Source organism: Microtus ochrogaster, chromosome 5, assembly GCF_000317375.1.
Source record: "Microtus ochrogaster isolate Prairie Vole_2 chromosome 5, MicOch1.0, whole genome shotgun sequence".
NCBI lineage: Eukaryota > Metazoa > Chordata > Mammalia > Rodentia > Cricetidae > Microtus > Microtus ochrogaster.
Window position 1 is genome coordinate 26,245,005 of NC_022012.1, and position 8,381 is coordinate 26,253,385.

The 8,381-nt window shown below is 41.7% G+C and overlaps 1 protein-coding gene across 2 annotated transcripts in view; it reads left to right on the forward strand.

The window, feature by feature from the left end:
- Positions 1-325: 325 nt before the first annotated feature.
- Arhgap32 (Rho GTPase activating protein 32) overlaps positions 326-8,381 on the forward strand; it is a 230,116-nt gene continuing 222,060 nt past the window's right edge. For both annotated transcript variants that reach the window (XM_013346244.2, XM_013346245.2), the window contains exon 1: positions 326-344. The gene's annotated coding sequence lies outside the window, so the exon portion shown is untranslated. The remainder of the gene's footprint in view (positions 345-8,381) is intronic.

Consider the following 8,381-nt stretch of genomic DNA (forward strand, 5'->3'; position numbering starts at 1 on the left):
GGCCGGGGGCGCCGCTGACGTGGGCCGCGCGGCCGGCAGGGCTGCGGGGCCTCCCAGCTTGGCCGGCACCGGTGCTTCTGGACGTGCACGTTGCGATCCGATGCCCTTGGGGGCATCTTGGGTCTCTCCCGCCCCCCAGGGCGACTGAACAGCGTGCCCGCCACCTCCCGTTCTCATCCCTCGGCAAACCGGGCATTCCGACGGCCTCCGGGCCTGCTGTGGCGCTTCCCGCCCGAGGCCGAGGCCGGCGACCGCGCACCTCCCCGGGGACCTGGCTGCTGCCAGAGGAGCCCCGGCGCGCGTGGGGACCGCGGAGTCAGCGGTCTTGGCTCCCTGGGACTCTGGTAGAGTTTCCCTTCTCATCCTAATTGGTTGAAGTTGCTGCTACAGTTGGACAGTAGTGGTGACTTAGTGCCTCCCTTTTTCCCTTGACTTCTCCCCCCCCCCGCCACCCCCGCCACCTCCGTGTACTGCATTTCCCATTTTGTTGACTAGAGTAAATATTTATGTTAAAGGTTTCGTGCACAGCACACAGGACACTGTAGGGAGAAAGCCACCCTGTTTCTTACCTTTATTCTGGGACCATTTAGAATCTCACCTGCGACCGAGACTTAGAGAAGGTGGCTGGGAGGAGGAGGCCATCTAAGGATGCTTGGGATGGTCTCACAGTTATCCTTTAGGAAATAGAATTCGGATAATTATAATCTTGATCTTATGTAGAATTACAGTGAAGCTGTAAACTGCTCGAGGCATTGCATGATGCTACATGGATAGCTGGGCCGTGTTTCATTGTTGTAAAGCATCCCTTTTAATTTTCCATTCTTTCAGAGTTTTATTTGCACAGATTGAGACCTTTTAAGTGAATCTGAATGGGCAGAACTTTTCTGATACATTGGTTGCTTTTGTAAACATTGCCTTTATTTGTGTGCTTTTATTGGAAGAAGAAAAGGCCAACGGTGCCTGTAGTAACTGGCTCTTTAAGTCCGCAAACAGCTAGTTTGATTCAGTGACTGGATTTGTTGGGATATTTTTGAGTAACGATGTTTGTGGTTCATGAATGCATTGTTTTCATTATTGAGTGAATTGAAGTCAGAATCCACATTTGTTCCTTGGCCTTGAGTGGGAAGGCAATAGGCGCAGCAATTGCCTCAGCACATCCTCAGAGTTTTTCAAGAGTTCTACTGTGTATTCTTTTTCAGGGGGTTGTTTGTGAAGATGAGGTATGATGACGGTGTGATTTCCATTTGCAGGAATGTCTGGAGTCTGATTCCTCCTAGAGTTGGACATGGCGGTGATGCTTTTCAGAATAAGTAATCTGTAACGGTGTGAGGTTGGAACTGTACTTAAGCCAGTTAATCTCTTCTTACCGAGGTCTGTGGAGCAGTCCCTGGAATAAAGCAGCACTTTGGACAGAGGCTTGTCCAGCTGTAGCTGTGGTGGCCGCCCAGATTGCTTATGATCCTGCCTGTGGAGATGGGGGCAGGGTGACGCAGTGGGGGACAAAAGATGGATGTGGGACAGAGAGGAAGTGTTAGTTGAAGAACCTTGGTCAGTTATATAACAGTTTTGTTTCCGAGGGAGAGGCTGAGAACCAGCAAGGCAGGCTCAGCTGTCATTAGAGCCTTTGATGTTGGTTTGAATTCCAGTAGCAGTTATGGTTCTTTTATTTCCTTTTCCCAACCCCACATTATTTTTCAATCACCAGAAGCTTAGCCAAGTCGGACCGAGACTTTAATGACAGTCCATTCATTTCTGCTTCTTTCTTTTCATTGTCTCTTTCGATGTTATACTGGAGATGTTTTTACTGTTGCTTTTTCCTCTCTGGATGACTTTTTTCTTCATTTTTTAAGACAAGGTCTCAGGGATGCAAGGTTGTTCTCAAACTTGATATGTAGCTGTGGAAGAGACATATCACTAGATCCCATTTATATGGTGTTTCATGACTGCTAGGCCAGCTCTGTGCCAGCGTAGCTGCATCTCCAACCCCCATTGGATGTTTTTTTTCCATCAAAATATCCTCTTTCCAAACCGACTGGGCATATTATGTGTGTAGTATATATAGACTCACTGTTGCCTATAGATGAATTTAATAAATGTCAGGAACTAGCAGATGTTTTCTTCATTAAGACTGTAGCAAAAGGAAGATGAGACGAACTAAACATAGTATCTTTAAAGGCTAAGACTAGCATCTTTGGGAATTTTAAGGGTTTAACCAGTGAACATGTAATCTGATATCCATGGAAGTAGTCAACATGCAAGTGGACTTGAAGATAGGCCATGGCTGTTCTGCTACTCAGTAACTATTCTAGTTACTTTTCTGTTGCTGTGATGAAACACTGGTCATGACGAGAGGAAAAGGTTAGCCTAGCTTACACTTTACAGTCCATAGCTGAGGGATGCCAGGGCAGGGACATGGAAGGAGGGACTAAAGCAGAGATTGTGGGAGAATGCTGCTTAATGCCACTTACTGGCTTGTTTGCTATGGCTTATTCATCTTCTGTTTTCCGTTTTCTTTTTTCCCCACATCTTCTTTCTCTACAACCCAGAACTACATGTCCTGTGGTGGCACTGCTTGTAGTGAGAGATACCCTCTCTCATCAGTCATTAATTAGAAAAATGGCTCCACAGACATGCCTACAGGCAGGCACTTTGATGGAGGCAGTTCTTCAATTGAAGTTCACTCTTCTAGATAGTTGATTCTAGATAGTGTCTAGTTGACAAAATAAAACTGACCAGCACAGTAGCTTAGTTGCATTATAATCTCCTTGGGCTCAACTGGCATTTCAGAACCTGTTTTTATTTATTTATAAAATAGGTGTGGGAAAGCTTGTATTATCCTCTTTTTATAGTTGTGAAGGGTCGGGTGGTAGAAAGCATGTGGAAATGCTTTGTAAAACCTGCTGTGAGTGAGACAGTGCTGTGATTACACACGAACGGTGTTAAATACAGTCCCGTCTCACCTGGCAAATTGGCTTGGCAAACTGTTTCATTAATTTGATATTTTCTTGTGGTGCTAGGGGTTGATCCCAGGGACCCATGCATACTAGGTAAATAAATGTTCTGTCTTTGAGTTCGATCCCCAGCCCTTAGTAAATATTTTAAAAGTGATTTACACTATGTAGATAACGAACAAGGATGTTTTAGATTTCTTCCAGTTCTAAGCTTTTGAAGTACTTATTTCTGAGGCGATTCCTATGCAATAACTATAGTTTTGGATTTTTGATAATTTTTAGTTATTCTGAGAAAGGTTAAGTTTATTGAGACTCTGGGCTTCTTCAGGGTATTCAGAATACTAAGAATTTAATAAGTAAGCATTTGTAAGTTATAAAATTATTATATAGGGCTAGATATGTAATGGTGGAGTGCTTGCTTGGTACGGTGAAGGCCCAGGCTTTGATTTGTAGTACTCTAAGAAACAAATTTTGTTTGTCTGTATTTATGTGTGTGTGCGCGCTCACGTGGGTGTCCATGTGTGTATGGCGGGCAGAGGTCAGCCTCAGGTATCATTCCAAAGGAGTCATCCATCTTGTTTCTTGAGACAGGATATCTAATTGTCCTGGAGCTAGTCTAGACTAGACTGACACGTCAGTTCCAGGGACCTTCCCAGCACTGAGATTGCACATGCAGGCCATCATGCTAACCTTTTTCTTTCTTTTCTTCAAATGTATGTTCTGGGGATCTGCACTTAGGTCCTCATGCTTGCATAGTTGGTACTTTATTGATTGAGCCATTCCTCCAGCCTCTTTGCACTACTTAGATTGGGATTGGCCCAATGCAGACTACAAGCCTAAATGACTCATGAGCTAGGAGCAATTTTAAAGTTTTTAAAAAGTTGAAAAATTAAAAAACAATACCGGGAGCTGGGGCTATCACTCAGTGGTTTAATTATAGAGCCCTGCTCTAGCTTGTGGAAGACCCTGGGATTGATCCTTGGTGCCACAAGAAAAGTTTTATTAGATATGGTCACATTCATTTGTTTTACGTGCTACTGATGGCCAGCCTGACATTGAATAGCAGAGCTGAGCATTTCTGGAGGCAGTGCATCCAGCAAACCCTGAAATCTTTAACACTGAGTCCTTTGCAGAAAAAGGACTTGATATTTTTTTTTGCTGTAATTAGCACAGGTGTTGTTTCCTGTCACAACCTCCTGAAGTTGAAGTTCCGACTTCTGGATAACCACTAAATTTTAGTTTGGAGCCAGATAGACTTGTATCCATATGATATTAAAAACCTTTGGTCTTGCATACGCCTGTATCTTGGTGATATGGGTGCCTCTATTATAACTAGGAAATTGTATAGTTACTGTCTACCTTAGGAAGCTGTCATGTGGATTAAATGAATGGTGCTTGTCACATCGACACAACATTGAGTAAACTAAGCACTAACTAAGTGAACATGATGGCTGTAAATTCTAGTCTAAAATACTGTAATAATTTTGAGCTCAGATTATAGAGTTTTTTTTCTCCCTGAGTGTTATGCTACTTGGAATTTTATGGTGTTTTCTCTTTTACTGAAACTATTAGTTTAGTTAACAACTAACAATAAGTAATTTGAACTATGTCTTATGTATTGTAATATGTATTTATTAAATATATATACTAGATAATTAAGAGAAAGGGGAAGATGCATCTGTTTTTTCAAGGTCCTGCTTCTTGATAATTTCCTAGCAATACCCTCAGGTGAATTTAAATACCACTTCTATTTTGGTATTGGCTTTTTTTTTCTTTTAGAAAGATGTGTGAGAAAGACCTGTTTTAATTAGGCCAGGGAAGATAACTGTCCCTGTGTGTATGCTATACTCCAACTCTTAGGATTTGCAGCAACATCTTTGTAACGTTCTCTTTGGAATTAAAATAATAAAAATTAATTTTTTATGCTGTTTAGAGACCTTGATATTAAACTCTTTCTCAAGTATTTGGCTTAAATTATTTTACAGTTAAGAAATAGAAGTTACATCTCAAATGCTGTTTTGTTTAGTGTTAATCCCAATGGAAGAGTGAGCAAGCAGAAAAAGGCCTTTGTTCTGACAGTTAAACAAAATAGAATTGGGGTCACTGTGGTTCTTGCAGTCCTGGAAATTGGGTGGTTGCCTGGCCTTGTATGATCCTTAAATGAAGTGATATGAACTAGGGGAGGTAGAGGAGGTGATTAAGTTCCCACACTGCTCTTGGTAGAACAGTGGTTTACAGGTGGAGGGGGTCTTCCATAGTGGGTCAGCACTGTGCACTTGCAAAACTAATGGGGAACAATTGTAGCACTTGAAAAATTGAGAAGTCTAAGGTAAAGTGACATTCTCTCTACAGATAAAAACCCAATAAAACCAGAGATTTCTTAATCTGGCAGATGAAGGTTGAGCAGAAATATCCCCTGAGGTACTAAAGAGTGGGATCTGATAAAGTAATTACAGTTTAACAGTATACCTGGACAAGGACTCTTCCTTGATAGTTAAAGGAATCCTCTGTGTGATAGAGAAAATTAAGTGAGGAATAGGGTATCTGGTTTACTTTCTCACGTGAAAGACATGAGCTAGGATATTCAAAGTGAATGTAATATTGTATTTTCAGAAATTACTCAATGATTTGGCTCATGGCCATCCTCTAACTAGTTTTTCTCCTTTCTTAAAGATTTATTTTTCATTTTTATTTATTTGTATGTGCATACCACATTTGTGGGGGCCAAAGAGGTCAGAAGAGGGAATTGTATCCCCTGTAGCTGAAGATAGAGGAGGTTATGACCCACCTGATGAGGGTGCTGGGATCTGTTAATGGGTTCCCTGGAAGAGCAGTGTGAATTCTTAACGGCTAGGGCATCTCTCCAGCCTGCTAGCTTTGCTTAAATGCTGTATCCCATTAATCCTGGCTCTTGTAGAGATGGTATACTTTGAAAACAAAGGTGTATTGCCACCATCAGAACATGGTAAACTAGATTCAGGTTGTCTGTAAGCATCTGCTGGGTGATAACTGTAGTAGATATGCCCTTCAATTGTCTGAAGTAGTAGGATCTTTATTTTTTGTAGCCCAGCCTTTATCCTGGGTAGGTCACCTGACTGTGCTCCTGTTTCTCTTTTCATTGCAAAAGTAGATGGTCAAAGGATTCTGCCAATAAACATTTTCAGTGTTTTAAATAATGTCATTTAAGCTCAGTAATTACCCAGAGTATTAAGTATTGACTGCCCCTCCTAATGAAGCAACTTTTACAGGTTCAAAGGAGTTTTGAATCCAAAGCTGGAGAGCCGAGGCATTTATTTTGACCCTGTTGTGAGCAGCTTGTGACCTTAGTATATGGTTTGTCTCTCAGATTCATTTTCTTCAGATTCAAATTGAGAGGTCAGGTTGGAGGTTGCTGAGGTCCTTTTTTTGATCCCAAATTCTTCATCCCCCCTCCCCTTGTGGGGGATGCTGAGGATTGGTCTATGCTCCCAGTTCCTGTGTGTCAACAGTTTTTGATTCTATGATTTTTTTTTAATTAAGTGAGGACCTTTATTTTATCTTGCACTTTGCCCATTTTCTGTTGACCGTTCCAAGGGGAACCTGACAGGTTATATCTTGCTGTCCCTGCAGTCCTTCACATTCAGTAGTTGTCTTCACCCCAGAATGAGGGAAACCAACTCTCGCTTATCAGTAGCTATCAAGTACACCTACAGATTTTGTATGATGCTTCTACAGTGGAAAGTAGAGAAGGAAGAAGGTGTCTTGGTCTCTGCTCTAGGAAGCTTTGTTAGGAGGAGCATTCAAAAACACAAGGAAGAAGACAATGGAATGAGGCTGTTTTGTGGCCTGCCTTCTCGAACATGTGCAGGATGAGCTGTATTGACACCCTCCAATTCTGAAATTTGGTCACATTCTTCTTGGCCCAGAAATAACAGCTCTGAATGAATCTATTAATATCTAAATGAGAATTACTTAGTCCAGGCCATATTAGATGGAAGTTGCTTTTTTAAGTTTTTTTTTTTTAATTTATTTACTTAATTGTCTTCAAGTTTCTATTACTGTGAAGAGACATATGACCGTGGTAACTTTTATAAAGGAAAGGATTTAATTGGGGCTGGCTTACAGTTCAGAGGTTTAGTCCATTATTTAGTCATATTGGGAAGCATGGTGGCATGCAGGCCAACATGGTGCTGGATAAGGAGCTGAGATCCACATGTGACAGGGAGAGAGTGAAACACACTAGGCCTGGCTTGAGCTCAAAGCCTACCCAAAGTGACACACGTCCTCCTCCAACAAGGACACACCTCCTAATAGTGCTAGTCCCTCTAATAGAGCGTATGGGGACATTTTCACTCAAACTACCACATTTATTTACTCTTGTGTGGCATTTGTGACCACCTGTGTGCATCCAGGGCCTAGAGGAGGACTTTGGGTATTTACCTCTGTTGTTCTCTGCCTTATTCCTTGTGATAGGGTCTCTCACTATCCCTGAAACTTGGCATTTTGGCTCAGCTTCCTAGCCAGCAAACTTGAAGAATCTGTCTATCTTTGTTAAAGGTGGGGTTTCAGGCACCTGTACATGGATGGGTGCTAGGCATTTGAACTCAGGTCTTTATCCTTACACCATAAGTATTCTTACCTAAGGAGTCTTCTCCCCAGACCTAGAAATTACCTATTTTACATATTTTAATTTACTAGAAGTGCATGGAAGGGGCAGCCTTCCTTCTGAAAAGGCAGCCTTGTGAGAAATGACAGAGCGAAAGGATTCTGTTCCTGACACAGTTTAAACCACAGATTTTACCTTCTTGGCTTTCATTTACTCTTCTTTCTTTCCTGGCCTATCTCTTTTAGGCACGCATGAGTGTGTTACTGGCAAGTTTGGTAACTAATTGTTTTCTAGATGCCATTCCTATAGCTTCCCTTAGGTTTTATCTTGACACGTATCTGTCCAGCTAGTAACATTTTCTAGCCTCTTTTTGACCGCTAGGCATGGATATGTGTCTCAGTTCTGGCTAAATGGATGTGAACAGAAGTGGTATGTGTGATATCTAGGTCATAGCCTTAACAGAGGAAGCTAATTGTCTTCCACTTCCTCCTATTCCTTTTTGTGGATGAGAATGTAGCATGTTAACACAGAGCTGTTAGTATGGACATACTATTCAACCTTGTAGCCGAGAGCTTTGCTTTTGAGTGCAGTGGATAGATATTATAGGTCCCTGATAATTTTTGCAATAGAGCCATGGCTTAGCTTGGGACTGCTTGTTTTTCTTAGGTGGATAGTTTGAGAGGAATAATATTTTTCCTTCCAGTCATTGTTGTGTTAATTGAATAAGTCACTTGCTTTAAACCACCTTTGCTTTTACCTTCGCCTTTCTTCTGCTGCCCAATTGCTTTGTTTTTTGTTTTTTTTTTTTTTTTGGTTTTTCGAGACAGGGTTTCTCTGTGGCTTTG